At 41.6% G+C, this 21104-nt stretch overlaps 2 protein-coding genes and 1 pseudogene across 7 annotated transcripts in view; 2 read left to right on the forward strand and 1 right to left on the reverse strand.

Moving 5' to 3' along the window:
* The window catches only part of LOC134215807 (post-GPI attachment to proteins factor 2-like), a 405279-nt gene that overhangs the window by 170998 nt on the left and 213177 nt on the right, over positions 1–21104 (reverse strand). The window lies entirely within an intron of this gene.
* Positions 1–21104, forward strand: part of LOC134207723 (histone deacetylase 6) — a 287433-nt gene that overhangs the window by 83124 nt on the left and 183205 nt on the right. The gene's annotated exons all lie outside the window — the stretch shown is intronic.
* Positions 15990–17268, forward strand: LOC134219215 (somatostatin receptor type 5-like; annotated as a pseudogene).

Raw genomic sequence — 21104 nt, forward strand, 5'->3', positions numbered from 1 at the left:
TTTTCGAAGCCGACGACATGAATCTCCAAGCTTCAGAGCGCTGATTAATTAGGAAAGAAGCGGATACGAATTTGGTGGATCTGCTGAACTCTCTGACTGATTAGAGCTCTGTGTAAAGGTGAGATTCGGAAATGCCAAACGCAATGAAATCAGATCTCTATACAAAAACGAATTCGGAACTCATAAGAAGAAGCAAAAATATGTTTGAACTTCAGTACCGATGCATGGTCAAAATCAGTATTATCCCACTTATTGTTGAGCCGAAACTGATTGAGGGGCGCGCCTTTGAGAGTTGGTATAAGCCATTTTTCGAAGGGTATAAATAGCGGTACCTTAATCTAAAGAAGCCTTACATTAAGCTTGAGAAATATATGAATTTAAAATGACTACTTAATTTCTTCTCAATAGAAATGGAGCAGAAGGACATGCACTAAACAAATGACACGGGTATACTACAAAAGTTCAATGAAATGGACGCAGTGGTTCATCCCGAACAAAAAAAAAGAGTGGAGCTATTGCAAAAATGTATGACGGCGACACATATATCTTATATAGATATTTTTGGCAGTGTATATCTACCAAACAAATTTTGATATTTATGGATGATAGGATTATGTATATCATGGTAACTATTTGGATGACAATATGTCCTAGCTAAGCTTTATCTTATCAGCTTCATCCCTTTCTGGCCCAAAATTTTCCAAGCGGTATTACACAGTAAATTTGAAATATTCATTCTTTTCGGCCTTTGAATGAGCCTTGACCAGTGGTAGTGCCGGTTACCTCTTCCTGCCAAGGGAAGAGGCAGTAGAGCATTGCAGTAGTGTTGTGATGGTTTAGACCCCTGCGGTAGATTTGTTGTTGCTAGTAGCTTTCCTATGGAAGCAAGTGGAACTTTGAACTGACAACCTCCCCTCCGCAGGTATTACAAAATTTAATTGTGATTCTCCACATCAACCTACCTTTTGTACCCCTTCTCCCCACGGGTCACTACAAACCCTAACCCCTCCCCCTTGAATCCGATCTCCTGAGGGAGGCCTCTCCCTGTCCGAAGGTTGTAACTACAGTAGTCGACTAAATACGACACTTTGAAGTTAGGGCGTTTTCCGGATTTTGCCGATTCTGGTCTGATTCGAGTGATTCCATTGAAGCATCCATGAAAACCAAGGTAAGAGGCTTGATTAGTTACTTCATCCAGCTGTTGAGGTCTAGGGCCTGGGATTTCGCGAAGTCTGGCATTTCGATTCGATCACAAAGCTGAAAACGATGTCCAGAGAATCAAAGTCGACTGCGGTTGTACTTATCCGGAGGCCAGAAGGATTCTGCAACAGGAGAAGAGAAACCAAGGGTCTTATGCAGAAGCCTCCTAAAAAAATGTCATCCCCGCAAATCTGCTAGCTCAGCCAACGCCAATGGCTGATAACGTCTCTGTCTTTGTGATTGAGATGCGAGCCATGCGAAAGGAGCTAGAATCTCACCGCCTCGAACTACAGACACTCAGGATTGAGAACGAACAACTAAACAGGCAACGAGACAGCAGAGCTGCTTTCCCCCTGAGCAACGTTTTTCCCTACTCCTACTCATACGTCTAAGGAATCAACCAGCTTTCTTTCAACTGATGCGGCTTTCAACAGCCAAAATGTCCAAAATCTCCACAAGTCAGGACGTCTTTATTCACCACAACCGAAAGCTTCGAACAAAGACCTAGTAACTATCGCTAGGTCTACTACACTCCCGCCAACAACGGAGTTGGTCTCAGGGTTGCCAATACCCTTACACGAAGTTTTACTAATACATCCCTAATTCCGGAGACCCCAGAAAGCCCAAAAACCCAGCGTGTAACCAACGAACCTAACGACTTTTCACAAGTGTTCAAACAACCCACACTACTGCAAAATCGAGCCGCTGCCTGTCCCGGATAGTCATGGCACCTTGGGACCGGAAGCTATAGCCCGCCCTGCTTTAGATCGACCACGCCGTCTGAGGATGGTATCGGATGAAGAAAACAACTACGGTGCCCTGGGTAGTCGGGGCACCGGTAGACCGATGCTGATGACCCCACCGACTGGTCGACCCCGCCAATCAGTGGTCGAAGATACACCAAACCAGAAGAGCCTGTCCAGAACCTTCGGTAACCGGGGACCCCTTGTGGACGTCTTTCCCACAGTCAAACATTTCCCGTTAGGCGTACTCGAGACGCGTAGTTTTTCCCCGAACGACGACGTGGGAATCAAGACTTCGAGGAGCAACGTGGCAACCATACAGTGCAACTGTCCGTCCTTTAGATCGTCCGACGTTGCAAGTCCTGCTAACTTTCCTGGCACCCTGAAAGATTCTTTCCGGGAGGTAAGTCCCACCCCTTCAGGCTGCTTTCCGGGAACCCAACCCGGGCAACAAGTCCCTACAGACACTGCGTCCTAGGCCTCCGAGGTACTACAACCTGGATTGTAAGTTTTAGTTCTTCCAATGTTTTCATTCAGTTCCTTTTTCTGACCCTGTCTTCGGAGCCAGGGAAGACCTACATTTAACCGTACAAGAATCTCCCGTCGATCGTAGCCCCCTCCAGATACATCCGGGAGACACCATCTAAACACACAACTTGGTTTCTTCCTCCCTGGCCTGCACAACTTGACCAGTACGTCGAACACATAGCCCCTACCTTTCACCGGATTGAATCAAGGTATCTGATTTGATCCTTTCCCGAGCCCATACACTTTCACTAGAGGCAGATATCTGTCTCCAGTGAAACATCTACCCCTTCTGGAATAACCTTCCTAATCTGGAGCTGTTAACGCACGGCAGCCCTCCTGATTAACCTGCAGGAGGTCAATCGTGTCGACCTCGTCTCCACGGATCGCTCCCTCGGATGAAAGTACAATTTGATATTAAGGTAGGTTCTAATATCCGTAATTTCGTGATGATAGTGGTTCTTCGGGATTTCCCGTTCGATGTACTCCAGTTTAACGAAGATCTCCAAGTTGTCGTATTCCGTCTATGAGGTAGTTTCCTAGTAAGCGTGGTAAACGTTTACTTACCCTGTTGCGTCTACCGGGCATCAGAAGAAAGGTAAGCAAAATGTGGGCTTCGTGGCCTTGTGGTTAGCGACGTCCATCGTCTAGACGCATGAGCTAGGAAGTGTGGGTTTGATTCCCGCTCCGGTAAGGAGAAAACTTTTCGTGATCGAAAACTTCTCCACTGGTCTACTGGGTGTTATGTGTTCTGTCCGTTGTCTCATGCTAGGTGTTAAATGTTCAGTCTGTACGACCTCTGGTCGAAGACGGTGTTCCTGTCTTTATACAATCGACTATTCTCCGTCCCCTGTCCAGGTCTTGGGGAACACGCGTATCACCCGGCCTGGTGTGATTCTAGAACTGATCCCAGAGGTAACGCCCTGCTTTAATTGTTCGAAACTGCGGACCTTGTACCACTCAACAACGGTTCGCCCACCTTCTTAAATGTTCCACTCCGCCACTGCCATCGACGTGACTGCCGCCAGTCGGTCTATGCTTTCCGCTCTCAAGTGGAAAGTGTCTACAGACTTATTCTGCAGCAACAAGATGCCAAGCCAAGATGGCGCTACGAGGCTTCAACTGGGAGGCATATTCCAACTCCACCTCCGACGCAAATTTGAGAGACACGCCCGCAACCCTTCCCGGCCTTGGTTAGTCCGCTAGATACCGTTAGCTGAAGTCAAGAACGTTTTGGAGTATCTTGATCATCTCGTATTCAAGAAAATTGGGTTCATCATGCATGCTTGCTTATTGAATCGGATTGGGGGAGTACCTATTAGTAACCTGCGCTTAATGGGGATGCATCATAAGCAGTATAATGAAAAAATAAATTTCCTCATGCTAGTTTGCATGTGAACTTGAAAAGACTTGTGGTAAATCAGTTTTAATCCAAATTAGCTCAAATTTTCGCAAGACACATCATGATACAGATCCAGATGAGCGTTGTGGAGCAAAATCGATTTTTTGAACCACTATGGTACCTATACTGACGATGAAAACAATGCAAAAGCCTTGATTGATCTGGTAGATACCATGAGCTGACCTCCAAAACGTTTTGGAGTACCATGAGCATCTCGTATTAAAGAAAATAGGCTTTGCATGATGTGAACCAGATTAGGTGTATACCGACGATGAGGACATTGCAAAAACCTTGATTTTGTAACTGCCGGTGACGTCCACACGTCTATGCAGTGGACGTCACACGTCCCAAACTAACTCACCTTTAATTGGTACTCAGGGTCGCTTACTACCTGCTCAAGGGACACGCAGACCAAGATGTAGCTGAAGTGGAGTCAGGAAACCAACGGACTTGCATGGACCAAGAACCTTTCAATGATCAGGAAAAGAATGAGATGTACATTTTATTTTTTTTTATCATTTAGTTTGATTAAGGTTAGTGTTTTAGGTTAGTATAGCGTTGCGGGTGATAGATGGTGTTGTTTTCGGCTGACGTGGACAAGCGGCATAACTTTGGATGTTTGGATTAAACTTCGGTCGGGGTAGGATTTGTAGCATTGCCCTCGGCATTGCCGATCTTCGTTGTGGTCGCTGAACTGTCGATGAATAGTGCGGGTAGTATCCGGAGGAAGCGTGCCGTAGATCGATAGTCCATTCCGGCTCTCTTCCGCGATGTTGAACTGGACTGTCTGGGATTGGACGAAGATTCGGTTCCCTTAGAGTGAGTTCCGTCCGGCGGAAGCGGTCATCGGGCTGGTAACGTTCTTAGCGTCCACTTCCACAGCGATGAAAATGAACGGTCGACGATGCAACGACGAATGATTGGCAACCTCGTGGAGTTGGATAAGAATGAGTTGATTTGGGCTTGAATTGATGTGTGGAACTTGTCGATGAATCCGGTGTTAACGCTCCGTACCTCCACGCATTTTGCCTTCTTGCACTGCGATTCTTTCGGCCAAACGAACTTGCGCCTCGTGGTTTCCGGGGTGTCGAAGCAATGGCGGCCATCCCCGTACAGAAACTGGTTTAACTGTTCGAAGGCTACTTTTCTCCGATCAAATGGCCCCGATTTCCAGTACGATCTAATCTGAGACCCAGTGGACCGTGTCCCGTATCAGAAGTTCAAGAAAACAGCTACTCACAGCTCACATCTTTCCCAGGGTTCGAATCTACCAATTCGTCGATACACGTGGCACCCGGCTTTCAGGTGGATGGTTGGGTAGTGCACACCTAGATTTCACGGAAAAACTACCGGCAGCTTCCGTGCGTATCACACGCGGGTTCAAAGCCACCACTTCCTAGGCCAAATTTTAGAAAACGTGCCTAATAGGTCTTCCTTCTTCAGTGTCTTTCCCACGACTCTTCGTCAAGTCCAAATTTTCCCACTCTTCTCGTGTTCTCTTTTCTCCTAAATTTCTTGCTTCGCCAGTCGGGGTGCCATCGTCGTGTTCGCGGGCAAGATGTGAGCCATACGATGAATTTTAGTACGATTAAGGTATTTCACTTAATACCTATTTTACCTTTGATGCACTTCATGCATAGTTTCACAATGCTTTTTTTACCAATGTATTTATTTATTAGGCCTAGTTGTTTCATAAAAAAAAACTCTACGGAGCCGAGAGCAAACAATGTATAAATGAAAATAAATCAATAATAAGATCTTTGAAAAACTTCTTTTCGGTTATGTTGTTGAACCGGCACTTGAACCGGAGCCAGAAGCAGATAATTGACGTCGCTGAGTCACTGGTATGAGACAAAGCTTCCTTGATTGCGATTGCTTCCTCCTCTAGTGTAACATCATCTTTCTTCCGACGATTTTTTCTCTGGGCGGTTGTTTCCACCTCCGACTGTCCTTGGTTTCTGGTTTCGATTCTCTTCCGAACTTGTATGTCTTCATTGGGGGTCTCGTAGCGTAGTATTGCACGTTCGCCTTATAAGCGAATGGTCATGGGTTCGATTCCCAGCCCCTCCACCAAACTCTCGTCAATCGCCGGATGCGCAGCCCATGCGGTAGCGTTTTGGGAGACGCGTTTATCGTCATGGCTACCTGATGACGACTGACTAGGGTAAGACGGTATAATGCGCCCCACCTGGCCAAAACGCCCCTCTTGATTTCTAGAAAACTATAACTAACTAAGGGTCAAAATCAGTTGGTACCTATAAATATTTGTAAAATCATCATACTATGTGAATGTGGAAGTATTTTGTATTACATAATGGAAATAATAGCAAAATACAAAAAGTGACAGTTTTGATGTAACTTTTCGTGTTTGTTTGCTCAACATTCTGGAGCGACGCTAGCATACTGTCCCAAAACTTGCACGGAAACTCAGTTGGGCAACAAAATAACTTTCTCAGTGGTTAATATAATATAAATTGCTTCCATCTTCAAAAACGTAACGATTTTCGAAAATAGTTTTATCATAAACGCCCCAGTGTAGGCAGGACGATATGCCCTTACAACTAGACAAAGCGCGGCGAGCTTGCAGCAGTTGCTTTCAAATTGTATGGAAATTATTGAAATGTAATTAAAACCTGATTAAATGGACTTATGTTGTTTAATGTCGAGCAATAAGGATTTGTAACCTTTTATTATGGGATTGATGAAATACTAATGAAGGGCTATGGAACGTCTTTGGCTAAGGTGGGGCGTATTGCAGGCACCTTTTGAAACCATTTTTCACGACTTTTCAAAAAGCATTATTACGTGTTATCTGTAATATTTTTATATGACTACTCACGGGCAATGCATTTGCGACTTCTTGCACTACCAATAACACAAAGTTTGGATAAATTGCGATGAAAGTAAAAGTTATCAAGGTTTTGCCTTAGGGGGATATTATACCGTCTTACCCTACTTGTTCTTCTCAGGCGTCCGGATAAGGCAATTCGAACAATGCAACGATCATTGGATCACGACATGGATAAACGGCACAATGGACTCACGATGAGATGGACTGGCAACGACAAACATAATGGCAATGGAAATCTAAGTAGATTCTGTGTGGATTCTGCAAAGCAGAATACAGTAGATCTCGGCACAGTAGCGGTTACGTAACACAGAGTGCCTAAATAAATAAATAAAGGAATAAAAAAAAAAATGAATTCGAGGTTTCCGACGACATCACATCTTTTTCGTTTCCAGAAACTACTCCAGCATATGTAAAACACTGACCTTGTTTTCCTGCCTTCTTCCGTGGCAAGAATCCCTCCGATGACCTACTGCTTCACAAAGGAAACATGTATCCTTAAATCCGTCGTAGAAAATTCTTGCTTTCAGGCCGGCTACTTCCATCGATGGAGGAATGCTCTTTTCGATTTCCATAAATACCACGGACCCCAGTGGACAGGTGATCCAGGCCCACTGAGGGTAACTTTCACGGAACACGATCAACTTTCCTAAGCAATCTGAGCACCTGCGACAAGCCTTCGTCCGTAACCTACGGTGGCAGATCGAATACTCGGACGTGCCGCATATTTGTTCCTGCGATTTGCATCCGAACTTCAACCGACTTTGTAACGTTCCTTCCCTCGTGGACCACTAATAAATTTCCAATCAACAAGGCGAGCCGCGAATTCAGATGACTCCGTTGTTCAAAGTTTTATTAAGCGTCAATCAGCTATGCTGATGCAAAACTTCACGTTACAAAAGTTTGCCGTTCAAGCTCTGGCAAGTCGTGAAACGCACAGAAAATCATGGGAGCCAATCATAACTCAGACGCGACTAAAATTCATTACGATTTTATTGAATAAAAACCAATCAAATACGTTAAGACAATCTATTGCTCACTAGCAAGTCCATTACAATTTAATTTCTAAACGGCCGTAAATTGGAGCTAATCTGCTTAACACTAACTTCAACACACGCGCAGTTACAAAATGTCAGTAGTGTACACATTTCTTCACTTATCTTCTTCTCATCCAAGCCAAGTCCCACGTCAGTTGGGAACCGCTGGACTCCGACTAAAACCGACCACCGTTGTTGGTGCTGTGGGATGGATGAGCACACAATCACTTTCATGACTCAATATGGCAAGAAAATTCATGCTTACACCGGTTTTTCACTAAATCACACTTCTAGCTTTACTAATCAACTCTTATTCGGTTGGACTAAATATCTCTTGTTTGGTTGGACTATTGGCGTTGCAGAAGCCTATCAACGACAGGAGGATATTAACTCTTTAGAAAATTATTTATTTGCATTGAAAAATGCAGCTTCGCATTGTGTATTGCAGGCGATTTACAGATGAAGCAGCTGGAGCCGCAAAAGCCCTTATATTCTGCAACCGAGCCCGCGCACCTCTAATCAAAGGCCGGGATGGATGGGCAGTCAAACCGTGACTGGGTCTTCGACCTCGTGCCTCTTACCGTCGTCGGTCTGGCAATGATGTCTTCCTCGGTGGGGCTTTGCTCCGTTGCTCGCCGGTTGGCTTTGGATGGGATAGGGAGCTTGCTCTGCTTAGAGGTCCTAACCGTCCAACTGTTAGAAAATTACTGACAATCTGTGCGTGGTTTGTCCCTACTTTTATACTTGCGCGGGATAGCAGATCATTTGTAACTAGCGCGAACGACTCTGATTGGTGTGATATGATTAACATTGAGTGATTTCTGATTGGTTTGGGAAAATAATCAATCGGATTGTCTGAGCCGTGATTGGATCATTACAACTTCCCACTCGAATAAGCAGCAATAACATCCTCGTGGGCCCTCCTTAGCCGTGCAGTAATATGTGCGGCTACAAAGCAAGACCATGCTGAGGGTGGCTGGGTTCGATTCCCGGTGCCAGTCTAGGCAATTTCGGATTGAAATTGTCTCGACTTCCCTGGCATAAAAGTATCATCGTGTTAGCCTCATGATATACGAATGCAAAAATGGTAACTGGCTTAGAAAAACCTTGCATTAACTGTGGAAGTGCTAATGAACACTAAGCTGTGAGGTGGCTCTGTCCCAGTGTAGGATGTAATGCCAATAAGAAGAAGAAGAAGAAGAAGAAGAAGAAGAAGAAGAAGAAGAAGAACATCCTCGGGTTCATGTTTTTCCTCATCGATTACTCCATTGCATCGCGCGAAACAAATTTGGTGTACAGCGAACGATCGTGTGCCGTTTTGTACGCCGTGTCCATCACTAATAAATCTGTATCGAGATGCTTCAAAAGGCAGGCGATTTCAACCCATGATGGCCGGGGACTACCGACTGGGAAACGGAACTGGACCGTATTAACGAATACTTTCATACCCATTTCGATGATTTAGTACCTCTTCAGCGACAGAGACACACCACCGTAGAACGAAAGAATTTGAACGACCGATAAACAAAGAGAAGCCAACACGCGCGATTGCTTACTAATGTTAGATGTGAAAAAAAAACTGTATAGAGCAATACTATTCCGTCTGCACCCGACGACGATAGCCACTGAACTGATCACAATGCTTTTTGTATTGTTGATTTGATTAGCATATTTTTGTCCAAGCAAGTGTCGACCATTGTTATCCTGTACGGTAACAATTTATCTGTTAGATAGCGTGGCCTGAACTGCAGAACGTTTTGGAGTACCTTGAGCATCTCGTATTCAAGAAAATAGGCTTTGCATGATGCGTATATGCTTATTGGATAGGATTGAGTGTATACCGGCGATGAGGACATTTCCAATGCCTTTAGTGTTGGAAATGGTAATTAAACACTCTGATTATGCGAATGTTTATTTTATCCAGTCAAATTTCATGACCAAACAAGCCGAAACAGTTTTCGAAAAAATGTACGCGACACGTGAAATTTTTTCCGATGGGCAAACTGTGTTTTAGCTGATACGTTAGAGTCGTGCCGCAGTCAGCATTTGCATGAGATTTTTGTTTAGCTCATGCAGCGTAAACAGCACATAATCGGGTTCAATTACCTGTGGCGCAAAGCTTAGAAGGAGTGCTATCCGTAGGTACTGATTTATTCGTTCTCATCTCTAAATTGGAAGGAGGTAATGAAATGAATATTTCTCACCGATTAATACGTAGTGAAATTACACGAAACATTAATTGTGGGAGAAAATAGAAAAACCAGAGCTGACTGTCGTCTGCTTGGCGTGCTGCCTGCGGCTGCCGTGGTTTTTTTTTATTTTTGATGATGACTGGATCGATCGCCGATTTTTTGCATAGAAGAATGAATGGTAAAAAGAAATGTCAACCATTCCGTCCTGGCCTTGATCGATCTGGTTGATACTGTGGGCTGAACTTCAGAACGTTTTGGAGTACCTGGAGCATTTCGTATTCAAGAAAATTGGGTTTTCATCATGCGTACATGCGTGAAAGGGCCCGCTTGGGAAGCAGTGTTACGATAGACGGGGATACCTTCGAAGTAAGCATATGCGGTATTTCGAAAAATTTCGTTTCAGGTGGTTCGAAACGAAATTCCGCGGAATTTCGCGGAATTTGAGTATGGCGAAATCTGATTTCTTGATTTCGTTTCGTTTCGTAAAATTTCAAAAATTCGCTAGAAAAAACTAGCTTCTAACGAAATTTAACGGAATTCGCGGAATTTCGAAACAAATTTAAACATAAACCATACTTTATGTTATAAAAATTTTAGCTGCGCTGAACTATATCGTGAAGTTGTTTTCAAAACTTTTGGTTATACAAATCTTTCTATTAACGTCTACTACATAACCCCATTCTTAGTCAACAAATACGTATGTAGTTTTCTTCTATAAAACGTCTGCAGTTTCCAGATTCATTTCAAATTTTATTTTTTCACTAATTGCACAATATGAATGCGAAATCGATCGCAGAGAGGCAATGAGTGAAAAAATCTACATCGCGTAGCAGAAATTTGTTTTAACCAGTGTGCAATCGATCGTGTTGTGCTGATAATGCCAGCCTATGTGGGAGAACGCTGATAAAACTAATGTCTGCACCGAAGCAACAAAATTATTTATGCGGAATCGATTGTGTTCAGTGGCGCGGAGGGTAGGACAAGTAGGACATGTCCTACGCACGAATTTCCTTGGTGGGACAGTCAAGGCATTGTCCTACCCATGATTGTTGAGAACATATCATTTAGGTAAATATTTTAGTTGCAATACTGTCTGGTAGGTCTGATAATACTAGTTCTACAAAGATATAATGAAATTTTAGGGAGTTCAATGTTGAATTCGTTTAAATAGAATAAAAAGTCTCAGGGATTTTTTTATGAAACCTGAAAGAACTCATCAAGAACATCCAAAAATCTCAAGCCCATGAAATCTGGTCCACAAGGGTTATGGTTTTGTTCCCCAAAGGATTTATTGACTATCATTCGATTTCCTGGGAGTGGATCCGTATAATTTTCTGAAAGTTTCTGAGGGAGAATGGACAACAGTTCAAATGAACAAAATTATAAAAATATTTGGTTTTATACAAATGATGACTGAACACAATAGTTTCAGAAACATATTTCTAAAAATATAGTTTTCAGACTTTCTCCTTCTTTATTTCACGGGCAGTTCTATAACCAATATACTGAGATATTCAGCGCCAGGCGAGTAATGTATGGGTTATTTTTCCCCTTGTAACGAGACAGTGAAGTTTATGGGTCGTGCACTTCTAGAACGCGTCATTTCTGTCGAGAAAGGGTGATTCTTCAAGCCGTTGGAGCGTTAAGTTAAAGTTCGTAAAAACGCGTAACTCCCAAAAACCGCGTAATGACTTAATCGATTTTTCTCTGTTTCAACGTGTGCCCAGATCCTTTTGATAGACCGCGTTAAAAACTTGGCCAAAAAATCCGCGTAAATCCCGAAATCGGTTAGAACGAAAAGCAACTCAGTTTACGCGATGGAGTGTGCTTTCGTTTATCAAGTGAAAACTTTGACCGCACGCGTTATCGTTTTAAAATACGTATGATAGCGCGTTTGAATGAAATTGTTTTCATCTTTGCGTCTTGAAGTAGCGTCGTAAAATGAAATATTTAGTTAATTTCAAGGCTTATATGTTACCATTCCTCTTGTAGAAATGATTGGCGAATTAATTTTTATATTTAGAAATATTTATATGTAAAATGGGCATCGATTTCTCAACACCAGGATTGTCATCTAAATCGACATTTCTCCTGTTTGTCCTACCCACGAAGCACATTGATCTTGCGCTAGATATGGGTCTATGAAATTCATTTTTAAATATATATCTTTATGCATTTGTGAAAGGTGCACAGGATTCTTCTAGTGAGCCAATGTTTGCTATATGGACTGGACAGGAAAGGTATTCTACCAGGATTTGCGTAACAAATGTTTCATGTGCCGAGCGGAAGGTCACCGGAAGGATGCGTATCCATACGATCAAAAGGAACGATCAATCGGAAAGAATGAGGCGAATGTGGAACGCAAGGTGGGACACGAAAATCGTATTCCGGTGTCGTTATCGGATTTGATCAGCAACCCGTCAAACATCATCGGATGCAGCGCAGAGCGACGTAATTGAAGTGGCTCAGGAAGAAGTGATTGGATTGGATACCGATTCAACTGAACGGATGGAACCATTTGAAATTCCCGATTCAATGGTGGAACGCAAAACACTAGCAGAAACTATGACATTCAAGAATAATACATATCGGATCTGGTTTGTGAAGAAAGGAACCATGGGCTACACGGACTCCTAGAGAAAAATGAGAGAGGAAGAGGATAAAAGGCAACCAGCGCAGTCTACGAGTCAGCGACGGGATCGTTTGATTACTGAAGGATCAATGAACCGATCCTCACCAATGAAGACCTCACGCAGAAATGTTTCTGAAACTTCTTCAGAATAATTAGATCTATTATTTCTAATGTTTTTGGCTCCGTAGAGTTTATTATTAAACATCTGAGCCTCATAAATAAACAGATTGGTAAAAAAAATGTGCTATATATATGTAGACGAAGAATAAGAAGGAATAAGTTTTGACTGTTACGCCTTTATCAAATGATGGTCAGTAATATCAATTCTTTATCTGCGTATAAACGCTTGGCAGATATGGATACATAACTGAGTATCCACTAAAAAATAAATCTAAGCATTCATTTCCTAATTTTGACTTAGCACGATAACGTGGGGCATCGAAATCCGTACATTAAGCACCTCAGTATGTGAAAAGGGTCTGGAAAATTAAAACGAATGCAAAATGAAACGTTTATCGTTAATACAGACACGAAGGCCACTATTTTCAAACTGTTGTGCATTTACATTAGGAAATTTAAAGAAATATGATAAAATAATTAACGCTACGCCTCTTGAACCGAAATCCGTGCACCGTGGAAGGATTTCTGAATCAAAGATCAAAATCCGTATAGCTATTTATTTACTAAATATATAAATTGGGGCCCTCTTTAGTCGTGCGGTGAGACGCGCGGCTACAAAGCAAGACCATGCTTCCCTGGGCATAAAAGTATCATCGTATTAGCCTCATGATATACGAATGCAAAAATGATAACATGGCTTAGAAACCTCGCAGTTAATAACTGTGGAAGTGCTTAATGAACACTAAGCTGAGTTCACTGCGTGTTGGCTCTTGTTTCGGACGGCAGAACGATCGCGTGATTTGCCGAAATTTTGTGTTTTGTTTTGTTTTTCTTCGACGGTTCGTAAGTAAATGATGAATATATTTTATTATTTTTACAGCATATACTGTTATTGACAAACGCTCTATATTGTCGAATAGAGCTCCCTATTATTACCTTTCCCATAACACAATTTTCCTTCCGAGACATCTATGAAGGTAGTATGGGTTCCCTGCATCTTCCTAGTAGATGTTGAACAACATTCCTTCCTTCCTTCCGTGATTGTAAGGACGTGGCCAGGTATACAACTGTACTGTATAGAAAAGGTACTAATCCCAAGTACCAATTTGCGACAATATCAGTAGATTGCTCAATTGAGCATTATATAGCCACCCACGATTTGTACAATCACATATGCTATGCTATGCTATGCTAAGTGCTTAATGAACACTAAGCTGCGAGGCGGCTCTGTCCCAGTGGGGGATGTAATGCCAATAAGAAGGAGAAGATATAAATTGTAGTAGACTAGTTGAGTAACTACCACTGTAAATAGTTTAATATGAACCTTGAGACAATCCTGTGGTTTGTATTCCACTTACTCTACTTTATTAGTCGCAATTTGCAATTAAACCGCACTTAATTTTGATGCAGTTATGTTCTACACGCATGACAATGGCGCCAGAAACTATGTGTTCGGTGGTAACGATTTGTTTTTAATTTATGTTGTTTTAATTTCCTACCTTCATCTCCATATTCCAAAAGCTTACTGTCAAGTATATGAACAGGATAAATTAATTATTAGTAAATTTATTACTTGAAATCCTATAATTTATTGATATCTCTTGGAGTGGATGGATTTTGGTACTGGATTTCAGCCCACGGTACTATAAAGCCAGGCTGACAAGAGAATATAAGTATTACATAATTCTTAAGTGAACAAGGTTTTAAAGAATTTTGAATCCAAGTGAAAAATCCCCACAATTTCTATATTTTATGTACTACTGGATATAAAATTAATCAGATTCAGAGACTCGTTTCACGATGAATTCCTTTGAAAGGGAACAAATTCTGGGTATTCCTTATCGCCTAAAAATAGAAGGTACGATTTATCACAGTACTACCTCTTCTGTTATTATAACTCTAAAAACATTATTTGACTTCGAAAAAAATAAATCAGAATTGCGTGAGACCATTTTAATAAAAATTACGCGGAAAAAAATTAAAATTTCGTTTCGTTTCGAAAAATTCCGAAATAAATGAATCTTGATTTCGTTCGTTTCGAGTCTGAAAGTAAATCTATATTTCGTTCGTTTCGATCCGAATCAACAAGACATTTTAAATTTCGTTTCGTTTCGTTTCGTTAGGAAAAAGTGTGTTATCGCATACCCTTACTTCGAAGTGGTCGAGGAATTCATCTACATTGGATCCTTGATAACGGCTGATAACAATGTTAATCGTGAAATACGAAGGCGCATCATCTGTGGAAGTCGGGCCTACTACGGGCTCCAGAAGAAACTTTGGTCAAAAAGATTCGCCACGCACCGAATGTGTCATGTACAAGACGCTGATAAGACAGGTAGTCCTCTACGGACACGAAATATGGACAATGCTCGAGGAGGACGGAAGGGTACGATGGGCAGGGCATGTTGCAAGAATGCCGGACAGCAATCCTGCAAAGATGGTGTTCGCTTCCGATCCGGCAGGTACGAGACGACGTGGAGCGCAGCAAGCGAGATGGGCAGACCAGGTGCAGAACGACTTGGCGAGCGTGGGGCGTATTCGAGGATGGAGAGATGCGGCCTCAAACCGTGTATTGTGGCGTCAAATTGTTGATTCAGTGTTATCTGTTTAGATGTAGACTAAATAAGTGAATGAAATGAAGGATAAGTTCTTGATTTGAATATTTATAACGATTCTTTCCCACAAATATTGGTACAAATTAGGAAAAATAAAGCAGTATCACCGCTAGGTGAATAAATCACGTTTTTTTTTTAATTTTATGCGTCTATGGTATGAGATTCTCATATTCGAATAATTCTCTATATATTTTTTCCAACCTCGAAAACAAACACAATTGACCTGATTTTCACGTTTTCTCTGTGTATTTGCAGGGCACACCCCTCTCGTTAGTCGGCAGTCAGTAGCATCCAGTACCACCGTTGACGACCATCTAGAGGACATCTGGGAAATGTTGCCTTGTCACCGTCATGCTGCTACCATTGACCACCCTTCCAATCGAATGAAATTGCTGAAAACACTCACTTAGTCATTCATTTACGCTTGAATAGTTAGGTTACCGTGCGTGAAGGAAGTTTGTTTTGGATTTTCAGCGTGAAATGCATTTTAGATCGGATACTTGTTGTGGGATCGAGAAACCGTTTGAAGTGATAATTGAGTATTTTTTATGAGTGGGAACGAAACATGCAACAGCATGGATAGTATGGTCGTACTTTCTGACTGGAGGTTTGTTCGGAGAATTTTCTACCAATGAGTTTGGGCTGGAACGATGAATACACGGGTGGAGAATACAGATGCCTCATGCCACCAGTTGCCGTCATGACGACATGCCAACCACGTACACGGTATTCATGATACTGTATGCCGTCGTGTGTCTGGTCGTCATGGGAAATACGCTGGTCATCTATGTGGTGCTCGATTTTCCAACATGCAGAGTGACCAAATGTACATTTTGAATCTGGCGATTGCGGACGAGTGCTTCCTGATCGGTATTCCGTTCCTGATAGCAACGATGCACATGAAGCGTTGGGTTTCGGTGGAGCCATGTGCAAAGCCTACATGGTCAGCACGTCGATTACGCACCACCCTTCAATATTTCTGTTCATCATGTCTGCAGACCGATACAGTAGCTATTTGTCACCATATTTCATCGCCTGACTGACGCCGCTGGTATCGCGCATAGTCTCCGCACTTGCTTGGCTAGCCTCGGCCCAATCATCTGGCTGCCAATCATGATATATGGTGACATCATCGAGCTGCAGCCCAACAGCTACTGTGTCAAATTGTGGCCAGAATCCACGAACAATACCCGGATATACGTTTACCCTGTACGCTCATCCTGGGATTTAGCTACTTGCTTCTAATGACATTTTACTGTCTCGTAATTGCAAACTTCGAAACGTAGGCGAAAACGACCAAACAATCACGGGGGAAACGACGTTCTACATCGAAAGTAACGAAACTGTGCTCACCGTGATAACCGTCTCATACTTTGTTGGCTACCGTACTGGATCTCAAGTAGCACTCATCACTTCCCCGATGGATCAAGCAGCACGCGCCTCGATATCATCTTTTCTTCTGGTGTATTGCTTAGGATATCACTAATTCGGCCATCAACCCCATCCTTTACGCGTACCTTAGTGAAAATTTCAAAGAGCTTTCAAGGCCGTACTTTGCCGCGGCTGAGGTAACGCCTAGTTAAAATTAGAAAATAGCGTTATGCCGAAGAGGTCCCACTCGAACAACTCGGACACAACCATGACACACATGCAAGCGCATCGGCTGCTGATTGATCGACCACCAGGCCACTACGATCAACGACCGCTGCATCAACCGTATCCTCGCGGAATCCCAGCCCACCGGTTGTTCAAAGAAGCTTAGCAAACAATAACAATAACAACCACAACAGTAACACTAGTGGGAACAATACGAAAAACTGTAACAACGAGCGAACAGCAGATATGTCGAATCGAACGGCACCAAACGCTCCCAACGGCCACAATAGCGTAGGTGAATTAGTGCAATTGTCTTAAATATTAAAATTAAATTTAGTACGACTATGAAAATTTATCGTTACCACACCACTCTTTGAGAGTAAAACCATACCACGATGATGTGACTAAATAGGAGGGAAATCAATTGCATTACACTACTGTCATAAATCAACAAAGCGGCAAACAAAGTGAGAGATAAACACTGACATAAATTAGACTACGAAAATTTCAATTTATTGAAAAGCCATTTATAGGATAAATTCGTGGCTATGCAAACACATTTATGTGCGAAAGTAAATTTAAGGAAAATGCTGACTGCGTCGTTGAAATAGGCGTTTGAGAAATATCCCACCAGTGCACGTGGTATGATTTATCCGTCTGGTTGTTCGTTGACTTATGTTTATGGGTTCAATCTATGGTAAGATGATTTTGTTCAATGTTAAATATGAACTCGATGAGCAAAATGATTCCTACATAATATTTATTGATTTTATATTCATTTTTAATACGTAGAAACTTTTTTGTCTCGGATTTGTAACTCGTTTTCTTTTGAGCGATAATGCTATATAATAATTAACTATAATTATAATTAGCATATATCAAAGGTAGCAGTACCTAATTTACAAAAATAGGAAAATAACTAGTTATATGTACCCGACTTTGCTCGGAATTGAGAAGAAAAGAATTTGATGTCGAATGATGAAGATTGAGAGAAGACAAATCCACGGTGCTTCATGTACTGTTATCATGAAAGTTGTTCAACGTCGAAATTGTTGAAAGTTATATTGAAATAAACTGTTTTTAAGAGGTCATCTCAAATAATGCCTATATTTTGATACCTGTTTGTTAATAGATAGAGTTTTGGAGTGTTCTACAAAGTTTATTTAATACGGAATGTTCTGCAATGTTATAATACCAATCTTTAACTTTTCCGAAGAAAACATCGTCGAGAGGTTGATGTTCTCTCAAGATTTGATGTTGTGTTTGTTGCTCTTAGTATTTGGGTAGGTGCATGTATTGAAAATTATTCGGTTCTTTTCAGGCCCACCATTCTATAGAAGAGAAGGTTGAGCCGAGACAAATTTACTTCAAAGTGCAGATCAGATCCAGTAGTAGTATACCTACGCGCTGGAAGGAGACACTGCAAAAAATTAACGAATGGATGGCGTCGAAGTAGCTGATGTTTTCTCCAAGTGATTATTAATTTGGTTTTGTTAATGTTAGGGGTTGGAAGGCGCATTAATAAATCGCCTTTTCAGGCCCACCATTTTTTTAGAAGAGAAGGTTGAGCCGGGACAAATATTCTTAAAATGCAAATCATAATCTGTAGAATGTTGCCGTAGTGGTACAGAATCACAGCGCGCAGGAGATACTATAGACGAATTTGCGCCAACTCGACGCAGCAGTTGGCAGCACCATCTCAGAATCGAATGCTTGGTGGGCATACAGATATGGTATTTCTAAACCACTCTGCATACTTAGTTTTTCAAAAATTGTTCAAGAGTAACATGATGAGGGACATTTTTCATGGATTTCTAATCGATGTAACTCTAAAATGACCAAGACCTCAAAAAGTGTTGTATGGCGGATCTGTCGAGAATTCCCAGATGTTTTGGAAAATATCTAAAAAATAAAATATGATTTGCTTCACTGAACAAATTAGTTTTAAAAATTAAATCGCAGTATTACAAAAAAACCTCAACTCAGAAATCAGAATTTTTCTGCAGATAGGTATTCAATTATCCTAAATTTTCTGGGAATAATGTTCCTGTGAGCATATGAAGGAAAAGTTTTCTCAAAACTTTTGTTCGCCATATGAGTGAAAATTTATCAGCGTGTTTTATGCCCTACAGTCCAATATATAGGTTCGCAGCCTATCATCAACCAACGACACATTTTTGGAAGTATAAAAAATTGTTTAGGCAAGCAATTTAAGCTAATCTAACATTAATGTGACCAACATTTGGAAAGGGCGTATATTTTTCCTAGTTTGTTTTATATCAGTATACATCAATCAAATGACCAGATTTACAAAATTAGGATGTTTGATGGACTATTGTAAATTTGTTCTGACTAGTGAATCTGAAACATAAAAAGTTTTCGTTCACGAGAAAAATAAGTTAATGAATGTAAAGACTAAAATTGGTTTGAAAATAAAATTTTGTTTTATCAGATAAACATTTTGATTCCAACTGATGAAACTCGGAAGGTATCATTGGGGATTTCCGTAAAGCATTCATTTAAAGAATAATAAATTTTCCGCATTTTTAAATTTTTCTCTCAATTTTATTTGTTTAATTTAATTTGTAAACTTGATCGAACAATTCAAAGAACTTTTTGTTCTTTTGAGTTGAGGATATTCTTAGCAGGATTTTATTATGATGATTGGTTAAAACATGCGTTCTCAACCTTACCTTCGAATCTTTTGCATTAATTGAGTAAATTTCCCCTATGATTTATTTGCTTAGTAATGAAAATAATCGTAACTCTTCAAAAGGACGCATAACGGAACATCTCAATTCTCAATAACAAAACAACGTATATGCTCTTTAATTTCGAAATTTATTTTTAGCTTTCCATTAATATCGAGGGACTGACTGTAGGGACTGTTGTGACTATTGAAACTTCAAGCATGTTGAAAAGGGAGGCTTCCAGAAGCGCTTTTTGGAAGTAGGATTCCCGCCTTCTTCCGAGGACCTTCCAAGCCTCTTGGAATAGGGCTCGAGTTCTGAAGAGAGCGTTTCGAGCCATTTAAAAAGGGGGCGTCCAGAGCATCTTAAGGAAGCCTCTGAGCTCTTGAAAAAAAAAGCATTGCTTAGAGAGGGTTCCGAGCTCTCGAAAAGAGCTCTACCCATCACAGGCTTCGAGCGTCTTGAAGTAGGCTTGGGCTCTTGAAATAAGGTTTGAGCCTCTTGAAAGGGGCTTTCAGCCGCTTGAAAGAAGGCTTTGGTCTTGAAGAGACTAGCTCTTGGAAGGAGCTTTCAGGCTCTTCTTGAAAGGAGCTTGAGCCTTTTGAAAGGAAGGCCTTGAGGCCGATCCTTCTTGAAAGGAGGCTTTCGAGCCCTTTTTGAAAGGAGGCTTCTGAGCCCTCTTGAAAAGGCTTCCGAGCTCTTCTTGAAAGGTTCCTCACTTCTTGCAAGGGTCATCGGCCTCTTGAAAGAAGGCTTCAGACCTGATGAATGGAGGCTCAAGCCTTCTTGAAGAGGGTTCGGAGCCCTGAAAAAACTGAGCTCACTTGAAAGGAGAATTCCGAGCCTTTTTAAAAAGGCTTCTGGCCTCTTGAAAGGTAGCTTCCGCACTCTTGACCCTGAGGCTTCGAGCCTCTTGAAAAAAGGCTTGGAGCCTCTTAAGAAGGCTTCCGGAGCCCTTGGAAGAGAGGCTTCGAGCTTCTTGAAAGACTCCTAGAGCAATTTTTATGAAATACTTCTAGTCACTCGAAGGAGGGTTCAAGTGTATCTTGAAAGGACGCATCTGGCTTTGTAAATAGCATCAAGCTTCCATTAAAAAGAATTTGGCTTTCTAGTGGGACGTTTTCGGAGTTCTTGAAAGGGAGGTTTCCAATCCTCTTGGAAAGAGTCTTCCGATGTATTGAATGGTCGATTTTTGAGCTCCCTGGAAGGAAGGCTTCAGAGTATTTAAAAAAAAATTATTCCAATGGATGGCGTCAGTAGCGATATTACACAAGATTAATTTGGCTTTGTTACTGTTAGGTTGGAAGGCGTCATTAATAAATCGCTTCTTTTTCAGGCACATTTTTTAAGAGAAGGTTGAGCCGGGACAAATATTCTTAAAATGCAAATCATAATCGGTAGAATGCTGCTCGTCGGTGGCAAATCACAAGCGCGCTGGGAGATACTATGAGAATTTCGCGCACTCGACCCAGCGGTTGGCAGCACATCTCAGAATCGAATGAAA

The sequence above is a fragment of the Armigeres subalbatus genome, chromosome 1 (assembly GCF_024139115.2).
Source record: "Armigeres subalbatus isolate Guangzhou_Male chromosome 1, GZ_Asu_2, whole genome shotgun sequence".
Classification (NCBI taxonomy): domain Eukaryota; kingdom Metazoa; phylum Arthropoda; class Insecta; order Diptera; family Culicidae; genus Armigeres; species Armigeres subalbatus.